The sequence below is a fragment of the Armigeres subalbatus genome, chromosome 3 (assembly GCF_024139115.2).
Source record: "Armigeres subalbatus isolate Guangzhou_Male chromosome 3, GZ_Asu_2, whole genome shotgun sequence".
NCBI classification, from domain to species: domain Eukaryota; kingdom Metazoa; phylum Arthropoda; class Insecta; order Diptera; family Culicidae; genus Armigeres; species Armigeres subalbatus.
The window spans coordinates 268,806,419-268,821,471 of record NC_085141.1 but is presented as its reverse complement, the minus strand read 5'-3'; the positions used below and the strand labels follow the sequence as shown (position 1 = coordinate 268,821,471).

Here is a 15,053-nt window from a genome sequence, read left to right as displayed (position 1 = left end):
GAGGACTTTCGAGCGATCACCATCCTGAATGCCGCCGACAAAGTGATATCCCAGATCATCTTCCGTCGTCTGTCACCGTTAGTGAACGAGTTCGTGGGAAGTTATCAAGCCGGCTTCGTTGACGGCCGCTCGACAACGGACCAGATCTTTACTGTACGGCAAATCCTTCAAAAATGCCGTGAATACCAGGTCCCAACGCACCATCTGTTCGTTGATTTCAAGGCGACATACGACAGTATAGACCGCGTAGAGCTATGGAAAATTATGGACGAGAACAGCTTCCCTGGGAAGCTTACCAGACTGATCAAAGATTTTGGGCGAACACTCCAGTTCGTTCGAATCGCGCCGGGGACTAAGACAAGGTGATGGACTTTCGTGCCTGCTGTTCAACATTGCGCTAGAAGGTGTCATGCGGAGAGCCGGGTGTAACAGCCGGGGTACGATTTTCAACAGATCCAGTCAATTTATTTGCTTCGCGGATGACATGGACATTGTCGGCCGAACATTTGCAAAGGTGGCAGAACTGTACACCCGCCTGAAACGTGAAGCAACAAAAGTTGGACTGGTGGTGAATGCGTCAAAGTCAAAGTACATGCTTGTGGGCGGGAACCGAGCGCGACAGGGCCCGCCTGGGGAAGCAGTGTTACGATAGACGGGGATACCTTCGAGGTGGTCGAGGAATTCGTCTACCTCGGATCCTTGCTAACGGCTGACAACAACGTTAGGCGCATCATCTGTGGAAGTCGGGCCTACTACGGGCTCCAGAAGAAACTGCGGTCGAAAAAGATTCGCCACCGCACCAAATGTGTCGCGTACAAGACGTTAATAAGACCGGTAGTCCTCTACGGACATGAAACATGGACAATGCTCGAGGAGGACTTGCAAGCACTCGGAGTATTCGAGAGACAGGTGCTTAGGACCATCTTTGGCGGTGTGCAAAGAAGACGGTGTGTGGCGGCGAAGAATGAACCATGAGCTCGCCCAACTCTACGGCGAACCCAGTATCCAGAAGGTAGCTAAAGCCGGAAGGGTACGATGGGCAGAACATGTTGCAAGAATGCCGGACAGCAACCCTGCAAAGATGGTGTTCGCTTCCGATCCGGCAGGTACGAGACGGCGTGGAGCGCAGCGAGCGAGATGGGCAGACCAGGTGCAGAACGACTTGGCGAGCGTGGGGCTTATCCGAGGATGGAGAGATGCGGCCTCGAACCGTGCATTGTGGCGTCAAATTGTTGATTCAGTGTTATCTGTTTAGATGTTAATTAAATAAATGAAAAATGAATACTTCATTTCCTATACCACACCGTGTGAAATTTCAATGATTCTATTTTTTCTCTCGATGACAGCTGGCGGTCTTCTCCTCCCACTCGATTTCAACAAACGTCAAATCTGAAACTCACATAGCGGCTAATGGACAACTGGAAAGATTCCATTTTGTTAGTTACATCTTTTTCAAATGATTCTGATTCATATAGTTCTTCTGAATTCCCATTATATTTAAATTGGCGTTGGCAATAAAGGACCGGGCCGCTAATGCAAAATTGTCAGTGGGGATGAGTTGTAAAAACTGTCGGCGGCGGCGGTGTACAACGCAATTTACATTCTCCACGCTTCCGTGAAATCATATTTTCTATAAAAGCGTTTTAGATCCATTTTATGGCTATTTGAACCTATTTATTTTATCATGTTAAGTATTTTCTTTCAAGCAATAAAACGACATTGTTATTTTTGTGTTCCGTTTTCTGATTCGAAATATCTAAATCAAAAGCAAAAATATCGATTTGACCAATATATTGACAGCGGAATATCGTTACAAAAATATCGATTATTCGAAAACATTGGATGGTGACCTACTTTGGAGTTGTTTTCTTGCAAAAGATGTGCCAAAAACGTCATGGGAACATGCCTTTTCTAGGCGCTTTAAAGATCAACTTGGTCACTAGATCTTATTATATAAAACGTATGCTCGGCCGAACATAAGTATTCCGAATTTTCTAATAGAATTCAATTAGTGATTTGGTCTGAAATTAATTTAGAATTTCTTTATCAGTAATACTTCGATTCAGTTACGTGGCCTTTTTAATCCCGCGATATTTGGCAAAATTTGAAAATGTCTGCAGCGGAGCTTCAAGGGGGTGGAGGTCTACGAAAATCTACCCCTAAATCTCTAGGGAAGGGGTTTGAAAATGTGAAATTTCGGTCTACCACGTGGTTTGTGGACAGCCGTCAGGTCAAGTACTGATTACTGAAGACGACCACGGTTGTGGTCGAAATACGTATCTGCCAAAGATAACGAAATTAACTAGTGCGGAATTAAATGAGTACTTAATTCGTGTAGACGGTTGAATACATTCCACTAAAAGAGCTTTATATATTTTTTCTGAAAACAACAGATTCTTAATGGTAGATGAGAACGAAAGTTTCGTGGACTACCGTTATTTACAATTTCAAAAAGCTACTTGCAAGACTAGTGAATCATCAACTGTAGGCGACATATTAGACGAACATTCACATTCTGAGGAGGCCTGAATCTGATTATGAAGATTGCGATGAAATAATAGAACTCTTATCGATGACAATGGAAGTGGACCTCTACGTCCCACCTGCAGCTGCTGGCAGAAGTATCAGTCAGTAGCTGGCGGGTGAAAGAGACTCTTGTTTGTTGACTGTTCGAGGGGGTTCCCTTCTCCGGCCAACATACTTGAGAAGTAATTTCAAAACAACAGGCCTCGGAGATATCAACAACTACCTTGGAATTCAGGTCAATCGAAACGCAAACGGTGAATGTAACAGACCAGAAAAGCGATATGCAACAAAACCATTATCACGCATCAAACGCCTTGGGAAGCTGGCGAGAAAATCCTTGGGCCTACGGTTTATCGCGCGGGTAGGGTGTTAGGGAAACAAACCCAATCACGATGCAGTATGCCATGTTTAATATGTAGTTACTAAATATACTTTCATTGAAACCACCGACTCGACTAGTCACCATTTGTTTTACTTCGAGAGTATTCATATGGTCCACAACGTCGGAACCAGCGACTGTTGAACTTGTTTAAAAATTAAAAAACTTTTGTGAAAAAACGGCGGAAGTTCATGCCGGTTAAAGCTCAACGGAATAGCAGTGAAGCTCCAGCACGATTTCGGCATCTGACATCCTGGTATCTCTAAAGATATGTGCATCTGCTTTGGACAAGCCGCCCACACAACCGACGGAGGAATCGTTCTTTCCGTCTGCGTTGGCAAAACCTCAATCTTTTGCCGAATTCAAACAGAAATCTACATCAGGGACGTGACCAAAGTTGGTCGCATTTTTATCTCGGATAGCGACGAACTCAACGTTCTTGAAATCGAAACCATGGATCCGTTCGATCAGAGGTCTGTGCCTATGAGCAGTTTGGTCAACACTGTTCATCATCGTCCGGATCAAAATGTTAGTCAGCTTTATAATCATTTCCCTGAGGTATTTCAAACCACATTGGGTAGATGCACCAAAACGCAAGTGAAGCTGTACCTGAAGCCCGATGCACGTTCTACCTACTATCCAAAACGACCAGTACGCTACACTTCTCAAGGTAGACGAAGAACTCGAAAGGACCATCAGGACCAAGTCAGGTAAGGTCAGATGAAATAAATAGTTCTGTCCAGTAATAAAAGCTCGTTACATTTCAGCAGATTTTTGGCTACAACACATATGATTATTATCAACGAAAAAATCAAAACTTCGCCTTGATTTTTGGCCTTTATTTTGTATGCGTATTGAAGCAATCACGTATCACTAAACCTAGCATTATTCAAACTTTTTCTTTTATTACGTTGCTTTTAAAATTGGTTCTCGCTAAACAACTCGTTTAGCTTAAGGTTGATTGCAGGTTTTTCACTTCGGTAAATTGGCGGATACGGTCGAAGTTGGGAATCTGAAAAAGATAATTAACAATTAATTTACATATTATTCAGCAACTCAGCCGTACGAAAACCATTTTTTGTTAAATATCTTGGCTGCAGCGTACAGCATATGTTGAAATGGACAAATTGATATGGAAATTTGCGAAAAGAATCCACATGTCTTGGAGGACTCAGACCTCAACCTCCTACTCTCTGAATGGTACGTGATAACCCCTACACAACAAGACCACTTAAAGGTCACGTTTGCGGAAAAACCATCAGAATCCAGTGGCCTACCGGTTAGCTCTCTTTTTTACCAAATTGAATATCTTTCGGATGCTTCGTTCCCAATCTCCACATGTGCTTTACTGTTGTATATCCACAGCCAAGCGTTACATTGTTTATTAAACAGAGGATGCCTCCATGCCCCCAGTAACTGTCTGGGCAAGTGAACAGAATGCGGAATTCAATCGCACTCTGCTGTGCCAAAAGGCTTGCTTGGCTAAAACATTTGATGGAGTTTGATGCCTTAACGTAAGCGGTCGCGTAATACTCAGACGATAATGACGGTGAAAGACCGACACTTGATTACAGTAATTGCATATTATTCGGCAACTCGGACGTTACGAAAACCATTTTTTTGTTAAATATCTTGGCTGCTGTGCATATGCACAACATATGTTCGAAGTCCCTCCAAAGTTACATTAGTTCTTTTCGCAAATTTCGCATAATTTGTCCATTTCAGAAACATACTTGTGCATGTACAACAAAAAGTTTCACCAAAGCATAACAGAAAGTGCGATTGAATCGTCAGACTTTCGTGCAACAGTTACTGGGGACATGGAGATGCGACTCTCTTATTTAAACAATGGCTGCTTGGTTGGCTATAGTAAAACTACGTTGATATGTCACCATGAATACCAATCCCTCAGAATCAGTTCCCCAGAATGTATTTCCCAAGAATTCACTTTCTCCATGAACATAATTCCTCAGAATGATATTTTCCCCTAATGCACCATTTCTAAAAGAAATCCCAGAATGACCCATTCTCAGAGCAAAAACCTAATGACCCATTCCCAGAAAACCAAAAAACCCAGAATGACCCAGTTCTGTAGAAAAGGTATCAGTCTAAGAAACTATGTTAATAGATAAATTAAAAAAACTAAAAATACTAGATAGCTATATTCTAGTGCAAAATACTTCTTATGTTGAGTACGCATTTGACCGGAATAATGCAAAAACGACATTGCTGCCTTATTTTAGAGCACATCCATTTGGACCGGAATGGAGCCCTTTTTGATATGTCTAAAGTTCAGGCCAATATAATACGAAGGGTTATATAATCCATTATACTGTTGTATAATATTGGGGGAAGCCCTATATGGCATACCATTTGGCATATGCTGCTTCGGCATAATGACCATTTGACATAACTGACATAACTCCTTCTTTAAAGTATCGTTTGCCCAGGAAAAAGGCAAACGAGTAGATAACTACTTCTTCAAAAGTATGCATTTTGCCAGGAAAGCGCAGAAAGAGCAAATGACTCTTTAAAATACGCATTTGCTCCGGGATGAAGAAAGAGTAGATGACCTTCTTTAAAAGTATGCATTTGTCTGAATAAGGGCAAAAGTAGATGACTCCTCTTTAAAAGTACACTTTGCCTGGGATGAAGCAATTATAAGTATTTAGTCTAAGCTAAGAAATGGTGCATACTGGAATGTCTTTCGGAGATGGAGGCTACTTTGGGAAATGTCTTTGGGGAATAGAACTTCCGGGGAATGTCTTTGGGGATGTGGAATATCTGGGGGATGGTTTGGGAGTAGTGCATTCAGGAGAATTAATTTCTGGGAATCACTTTCTGGGCAATGACTCTGGGTATGACATACAATCGTAAAGCAATGTGGAGATTGACAAATCATAGCTCCGAAAGATATTCAATTTTGCAAAAAAGAGAGCTAACGCGGTGGAGGTTGCGTACTGGATTCTGATGGTTTTCGAAATGACCTTTAAGTGGTCTTGTTTGAGGTATCACGCCATCTAGAGTAGTAGGAGGTTGAGGGTTGAGTCCGCCAGACACTTAAACGAATTCTTTTCTGAAATTTCATATATCAATTTGTCCATTTCGAAAGTATGCTGTGCAGCACCAAGATATTTAACAAAAAAATGAAAGATGTTGCAAGAATATGGTCTCCCAACTACAAGAAACGTCGATAGAAACTTACTTCAGCTCGATCCGATCCATTTACGATGGGTGGCTCAATAACGCTTAGCTCGAACCGTCTCGCCTTCATTGGCATTTCTCCTTGCCTTTGGCCAGCTTACGTTGTTCCTCTCTTGTTCACCTTCTCCAGATCGGAATCACTTTGAACTCTTTTCGCCACCTTTTATCTTCCAGCTCTGCTTTCTCATTGCTCCTTCCGACGTAAATCCATTTTCGATATCGCGGCCAAATTAACACGCTCCTTGATTCGTTTGATCATTCGCCCGATGTTGGATACATCGGTAGGTCTTCGGTCCTGCCTTAAGCCTTGATTGAGTTTGACGTAAAGTGTTACTTCGTTCGCTCAATCAGCAGCACCGTGATGCCTTCCTTTGGCACGAGCTGTTCGACTCGGAACGATGTAACATAGTTTTCGGTAGCTTTCGAATCCTGATGGTGAATGACGTGATCCACATTGGGAATGTCCAGACCACGGCAGCGACGTCCGTTGCGATTAGTAAGGCGCCGCGTTTCGGAAATCGTCTCTAGATTTTTCAGACGTTGTCGTTGCTGCATGCTACCAGACAGACTTAGCGGATCGCAGTTCAAATATCGAACAGTGAAACGAGCCGCTTGACGCAGTCGATCAGATTAAACACTAATGTCGGCCAGGATGTCGCTGCAGGAAGAATGTACAGGAATAGTCCTTGTGCTCCTTCTTTGCAAAAGAATCCTCGACTCGACAAGCGTGTGGAAGGCCGTTCCGTGCTGCTGGGTGATGTCGACGACTTTATTTCGGTCATACCAATGATTTGACTAAATTGTTCAACCTCTGGCCGGTCGTTTTTCATAACATTTGGTTTGTTCTTCTTCGCGCGGCCACGGTGTTCCGGCAGAATCGATCCATTGTCAAAGTGGCGAGAAGATATAGTTTCTGCCGGAGCTTGTTGCTTCCTCGGTTTTTGTTGATCATTTCTCAGCATACTGCTTCAGTTCCTCAAATGACCTTCTCCAGCATACGATCGCGTTTCCAATAACAACGAAGCTGATAGTCGAAAATGGATTTATTCGAGACTGAGGGGAGCTTAATAAACAAAAAAAAAAACACGCACCGAATTCTGTCAACTTTGGCTTAATGAGAGTTCGTGCTTGGATCAACTCCTAAAGCCGACCTAGGAGTAGCAATGACGATTTCTGACACTTTTCAGCATTCTTCTTGCTTAACGGTTGCCAGTCCGAAAACGGTTGCAATCTTTGATGTCGTATACTTGGTAACCGCTCTATAGTGAATCATTGATCTGAACAGCCAGTTCGCGTAGGGGGTTAATATCAACGGTACGAGTTTCTCCATCTGCTCCTTTCTCGTCATCAGATCCTGCCAAGGACGACGAATTCGCACCATCGGTTCCGGATAATATTCCAGATCTTCCGGGTGGTGAGTTCGATGTCCTTCGCGTCTTCCCCGTGTTATCGAGAATCATGTTCCTTTAGCCGACAGTGGTTCTGACGCCTTGACTCATAATTCCTTCAGAAGCGGAATTCCAAACGCTAGCAGTTTTGCCACTTCGGTCTCTGCGGCTCCTAGTAGATCTCGTCTGCCCATGATGGCTACGGCAGCAAAGTATTTTGGATCTCGAGTCGGATAACGGAAACCTTGTCAGGCCAGAGCCCAAACACTCGGCTCAGAGACGACGAGTTCGGTCCATTTCGAAACAATTTCATGTCAATTAGCAGGGAGAATTAATAGAAAATAATTATTTCATCAGACTTACAGAAATATTCTTGGCACTCGAGTAAGTCTGGTTGAATCCGCTTTCTTCGGTCCAGAGTTACCTTTCTTGTTTTTGCCTTCTTCCTTTTTTTTCTTAAGTTTCTGCTTCCATCTTCTGCAGTCTTATGCATGCATGACAAAACGACCAGGAACATGATCCTGTTCTAATTCTATCATTTCTACATGGAGTGGTTCGGTTGGTGCATTATTTGCCGTTTTTCCACTTTCTGCTGCTTTTTGCAGGTTTATCATCGAATCCTGAATCATCGTCCTCTTCCGAAAAATGAATGATTGCCTTTTCTCTTTTAACTGCTGCTGTTTCTTTTTGGATGGCAGTTTTATATATATCCCATCTTCACTGTCGTCCGGAGACTCTCTTTGAGCTTTTTTGTTGCTCGCGTTCTTTGACTTTTCTATCACAAGAGAATCTTCGTCTACTTTCTGGAATTTAGTAGTTTAGCATATGTCAAAATATAATTTAGCAAAGTAGATGGACTATAATAAAACGCTATTAGATTTTACTACAAAGTGATTCGCAAACGAATATCAAACTTAGGTATTTTTTCGATTCCGGTAGTCTAGAGGGTTCAATTTCAAATATAACTCAGGTTTTAAATTCTTCATTAGGTAGCAACAATGTGCAAATTCAGTACTTCTTTTTATCCTTTTTTACCAGAGCGCGATCGTGTTTTCCAGAATCTCCAAGCCAATCAATGCCATAATCTCCCCATCATCGCAGATCACCGGGCCGCTTAGTTTGACAGCATGCTCAGGAGGCTTCCGGAAGAGCTGGTGTCCGCTGGAGGTAGGGGCTTCAATCTTTGCTTAAACTTTTTGACCTTTCTGCTACCATTTTAATCACAACAATCAATTGATTTTAAAATATTTTCCCAAATTTTAACTTTACAAATGAAATGCACGTGCGCGTTGTTCTAGTAAGCTGAATCAGATATATTCGACAAAAAACATGCCGTCGAAAAGCACATCAACGCTGTCATAACAATGTTATACCAGTTCGGAGCAAATGGCTGCGTCCAGTCGCGAATCGCGTCACGGCCTGCTTGCCCGTTTTCAGTTCGTCGATGAGGTTTGCTTTGACTACGGCCGGACTCGGCGCTTCTCGGCTTTCTCCCGACCGAACAAGGTGTGTGCGGTGAGTCACGAAGACCATCAAAAAGTGGAAGAGTTTTCCATTTTTTCACACATTTTTTCAGCGAGGAAGTAGCTAAGTAGAAATTTCGCGTAAAGACGTTTTCCGGACGTCATTAGTTCAACCACAAGTGAAACTCGAAAATCAATCAGTCAACGCGAAACACCCAACTGCAAAGTGATTAATGAGGTGAAATTTTTCCATCCCCGATCGCCATCTTTTTCCGTCGGGCTGCCGAGAGGCGTGCCTGTGAGGTAGGTGTACCCAAAGCGAGGCGCTAGTGGCGCGACCAAGAGTTTACTTTCGTCCTCTCCATGAGCGGTTTGGCGGAGAAGCAACGAGTGTGCTGCTGGTGACAGACGAACTAACACGTCGGTGGAAAAGTTATTACCAGCGAAGATAGGAGCTACGAAGTGAATCTGTGAGCGGCTGATTTTATTGCTGGAGGCTAGTAACTGAAGATAAAAATTGTAAACGTTCTACGCAGCGAACAAGTCATTTTGTAGCTCGGCTTGACGAGGAAGAGAAAGCACGACAAAAAGGAAGGTAAAGAAAACAAAGCAAGCATCAATTTTCATGTTTGATAGACATTGTGTAATGTAAAATCAATATATGCATGGATCTTCTAATTTAGATGTTATATGCCAAAATTGCATTTTTTTTGTTTGATAACAGGTTGAAAATCAAAACAAAAAATCCTGTGTATAACATAGGCAACGTTAAGTTTATTTGATTAATTAACGTTACATTGTTGGTTTCCAGGACAAAAGGCAATTGCAATTGCAGCGCACTTAGCAGTTACGGACTTGCACTGATATGCGATTTTTCACGTATATGCTCTTCCAGTCGCAAAATATTTACACACTCACTCGAAAAGAATTGGTCGATTTGAAAATTGTCTGAAATTCATAGTTTATTATTGTTTCTAGAGCACGCAAACTTCTTCGATTGCATACATCCCCCACTGGGACATTGTCGCCCTCTTTGCTTAGTGTTCATTAAGCACTTCAGTTATAACTGCGAGGTTTTCTAAGCAAGTTACACATTTTGCATTCGTATATCATGAGGCTATCGCAATGTCTTTTACTCAGGAAGTCGAGAAATTTCAACCGAAAATTGTCCTAAACCGGCATGGAAACGACCCTAGCACCCTCAGCATGGTCTTGCTTTGAGCGCCGCATCTTACCGCACAGCTGGAGGACCCATGACATCGCAAACCTTTGAACAATATTTGTGCCAGAGGTCAAGGAAGAAAGAGTTGATTACTTGATTACATTTCTAGATGGGTGATTAATTAGCTATTTTAACACTTATAGAGATCGTTTGAGCGCATTCCAGCGTTGGTTTCATTTTGTCTCTGGGCACCATGAACCAGCACACTTTCTTTAGTTGTAGCTGAGTGGAGTGGAATGATGAAACATAAGATGCTGCTTTTTGGTCTGTACTGTGGAGCACGGAAACACAGACCAACTTACAGAATGTACTCGACCATGACTTCAACTGACCGTACCGTAGTTATCCTCGAGCTTGAACATCTCACCCAGCCTTCATTTATGGGTACAAGCGCGAAAATTGATTAAAGTAACATCTCGCTTGGGGCCCTCCTTAGCCGTGCGGTAAAGCGCGGCTACAAAAGAACCATGCTGGAGGGTGGCTGGGTTCGATTCCGTGCCGGTCTAGCAATTTCAGTTGAAATTGTCTCGACTTCCTGGCATAAAGATATCATCATTGTAGCCTCATGATATACAAATGCAAAAATGGTAACTTGGCTTAGAAACCTCGCAGTTAATAACTGTGGAAGTGCTTAATGAACACTAAGCTGGAGGGCGCTCTCCAGTGTGGGGATGTAATGCCAATAGAAGAAGAAGAAGAACATGCTCGCAAGATGGTGGTTGAGGAGTGGGCGATGCATTTTCGGTAGAAAAATGTTCAAGCTGTTAGAATCTGTTTATCTGTGCTGTAGATGTTGTAAGACGTATTCTGGAAGATCTCTGTAGGTATCCCTTCCGAAGGTGGTGCGTAGTAAATTCGGTGGATAGGTTGTCGGACGCTTGAATAGAAATGAATTGAAATTATTCAGGATTTTTTTTTTTAATTATTCAATATCCCATTTTGTAAAAAAATCTGTTTATTATTTCCATAACGAATAATACCAAAAAACTTAGTATGGAGTGGAATGAACTGGCCGGATTTTAAAACCAAAATAAACTAAAAACTAATTAGATTTAAAAGTTTTTTTTTAACTACAGAGCCAATAAATAAGAGAATAAAAAGTTTCTCTTATCGTCTTTGTATGACACATACGGGCATACCACAGGTATATGCAAAAGGTATATTAGCCCACCTTCTCCCTCCCTTACGATAGAAGATAAGGCGTGGTCAGTAGCATTAGGATTCTAGAATAAGGGATTTCCAAAACTATAACACTAACGGGTGAGCGTACTATAAAGGTGGAATGACTTCAACAGGGCTGGTACAAGTCACTTTTTGTGACTTCGGTCACCATTTTGAAACTACAGTAAATCCATTCGCTAACTGGGCTAGAACATCAGTCCAGTTACTGAGCGCCGCTTTTTAACTGGGCTGACGAGGGATTACGAGCTGCTATTTTATGATCAGTGTTTTACTTGAATAATTTACCCCACTTTCGACTCCCCTCGCAGCAGTCTTTATTTTGTTTTTTGACGGATAACCGCTTTTTAACGGGCTTTGGCCCAGTTAGACGACGCAGTTAAAAGGTCCAGTTAAAAGAGTTCAGTTAAAAAGCGCCCAAGTGCGAACTTCGTTGTCTGTAGTCACTAAAGAATCACTATTTGCATCCAAAAGTCCCACTAAAGTCACTAGGCTTTTCGGAAAATGGTCAATAAAGTCACTATTTTCGCACCACCGTTTTAAAAAAAGTTCAAAGAAGCAAAATCATTTGTACTCACCTACCCTATACCTACCATACAATACCAAACGCTAATCTAGACTGTAGTCTCTACGGACACGAGACCTGAGCGATGCTCGTGGAGACCCTAACGCGCGGAGTTTTCGAAAGGAAAGTGCTGCGTACCATCATAATGAGTGGGTACGATGGCGGACGGTACGATGGAGGAGGCGAATGAATCCACGAGTTGCATCAGATGTTGGAGAACCATCCATCTTCCACCGGCGAAAATCGGACGACTGCGATGGGCCGGGCACGTAGCCAGAATGTCGGACAGCAATCCGGTGAATGGTCTTTCGACAACGATCCGACGGGCAAAGAGGCGAGGTGCGAGCGGGCAAGGTGGATCGAATCAGGTGAAGATGACTTGCCGGACCTCCGTAGACTGCGTGGTTGGCGACGTACATGGACCGACGGAATGGGAAGACTCTTATATACCGCACACGGCCAACTTCGGCCTTAGTCTGAATAAATAATAACAAACTAAATAATAATTGTTCCACCATTATCATCAACCAAACTTAGTGCGCGCAACCTCACTTTACCTATGCACTGACCCAAAAAGTGAAAATTTTATATTTGACAGCCCGAATGGAAAATATAATTATCGAAGTCGGTTTCTTAGCAATTCAAATCTAGTTATTTCAGGCATTTTCGCAACACTAATTCCTTAAATTTAAACTCATAAGGTAGATTGAGGTTAGGAAATCCATCTGACCAAATCAAATGTAAATCTGATGCTAAAATATAAAGGATTTGAAAAATTGCTCCAAGGCCGTCTTACTGAAGGCAAGGGGTTTAGAACCATGGACTTCGGGATCGAGAGGTCTACTTGCAAGCTATGGCATACGTTAGGCAACGCCGTATATAAAGCCGGATTCGATAGACTACGAGGATTTCGCGATTTCGCGAGTTTTGCTGTTCTCGCGCATTTAATGCGGATTTACATAACGGTTTGAGGGTTCGCGCGATTTAGTTTTGGGTGAAATTTAATGAATAAGTAGCGTAGGGTTTGTTTTCGATTAGCAAATGTCGTTGGAGAGGGACTCACATTTGAAGTCTATGCTTACCTTATTTTTTTGGATATTTCAAGTATTATATGTGAATGCATTATACTCTTGAGCACTGTTTAACGAAGCATTATAAAGTGGTAAGAACTTCACTTGTTGTTATTTTTCATCGTTTGAATATCCATTTTTTGTCCGTCAATTTTGACTATATTCGAAGATATTTCTTAGTTTCTGATTGATTAACCCTTCTGTACGATGAACCATCATAGCACAATATTGTCGGCGTAGCACCATAATTAGAATTCGGACATCGGGGACTTAACCGAAGTTTATCTGATTAAACTAATTGATGCATTGTTCAGCGCATCTTTAGCGAATCCAGCCACTACTTCCCAAGTTGGGTGTTGTCTGTATCTGAAAAAATCCACTTCGTTATAAAAAGCTTCTCTAACTTCGTTTCTATTGGTAGAACTTTCATCGTAATTTTGTATGCGATAACTCGCATAATATGTATATAAATTCCGTAAAAATCCGTTAGAATTTGCGGATAAGTTCTTTCGGAATGTTTTCTTAGAATTCCAAACAAATCTACAGGAATTCTCAAAAAGATACCTACCAAATTCATGAAAAATCCTTGTGTTTGAAGGGAGATTTTTTCAAGGGATTCACCGGAGAAGTTTTATAATAATTGACGTGCAGTCTTGCGGAAATTCCTGAAAGACAACAGAATGTCTTCAAAAATATTCTACCTTGAATTTATGGTATGAGAAGAATTGGAAGTTTTTGTGCTGACATTCGCTATCGGATTCTGTAATTTCCGTGTGAACTCCTGGAGAAGATTTCATTAGTAATTGAAGTTTTTCTGCACAATTTCTGAAAAATCTAGAAATTTACAAGAAAATCAACTTTCTCTTAAGAAATTTCTGAAAAATTCAGAGTTTTCAAAGCAATTTCTTGATAAATTCAGATTTTGGATCACATTTCTGACAAGGCTTTTTTTGTCTCTTATTAAGGAGATCTTTATCTTTACGAAACTTGAAACTTAGGTTCGAGTAAAATTCTGTGTTGTATACGATTAATGTTTTAATAAATGTCAATCATAATTTAGAATTCTCTCAGTTTTTTAACATTTTTCCTTATAAAGATTCATAAGCATGGGCTTCTCAAATAATTCTCTGTGTCTAGTAATGATTAGGATCATTTCATTGCTTTTTTTTACTCAAAATACCCCGTGACTAATTTTTCAACGTGCCAAAAACGACATGTTGACATCTAACTACGAAAATTGCGAAAACCAATCAAAACATCGTTCTAGCTCGTTTTCATACTGTCTTGCAGCTGAATCATCTATATATGGCAACTCAGAATATATTTTGATCGAGACAATATTTTTGATCGGTAGTAAAAGACAGCGCAAAATTTGTTATACTCATTCTGCCTTTTCTTACACAAACTGCAGTTCTGAAAACTGAGCTCATGTTAAACTTATTACCACAATGCTATGAACTTACCAAAATCAAGTTGATGAAATTATAAGCATGGTTTAGTGTATCAACTGTAATTATTACCTGCTCCCTGACGCTGGGTAAAAGCATTAAGTGGTGCGTTACGGAATAAAGTTTACCATGGTCATATAGCTAGCCTCTGATGTCCCAACGAATACCTTCCTCAATGTCCAACTTCGTGGTATTTATGATGATATCGCTGTCAGTATGCCCCCTGCGTAGATCCATCCTCTCCCTAGTTACGATGAAGATGCACACGGCCAGCAGTGATAAATCCTCATGGTTTTGTAATGTTTGTCTTCTTTGATTTCTGATATCATTTTTATAAGGATTTGAAAAACACGATATCCCTACACACTTAATTTAATTGAGGCTCCGGTTATCAGATTACCGATTTCTCAACAGCTGAGCTCTGGTACCAGCTCAGTAAAATAGTTCAACTAATTACCGAGGACTCGGTTCTGAGTACCGGCAGCAAAATGTCAATTATTACTGAGTATGGTAATAAAATACCGAGAATTTGTAAAACCATGCGGACCTCGGTAAAAGAATACCGAACAAATTGTAATCATATTTTTGTATTTTCTTTGATAAAAGAAA

The 15,053-nt window shown here is 41.4% G+C and overlaps 1 protein-coding gene and 1 pseudogene across 2 annotated transcripts in view; one reads left to right on the top strand and one right to left on the bottom strand.

Annotated features, from left to right (window-relative positions):
- The window catches only part of LOC134224212 (putative transcription factor SOX-15), a 344,461-nt gene that overhangs the window by 110,975 nt on the left and 218,433 nt on the right, over positions 1–15,053 (top strand). The window lies entirely within an intron of this gene.
- On the bottom strand, positions 3,769–7,793 carry LOC134219606 (ATP-dependent RNA helicase DDX24-like; annotated as a pseudogene).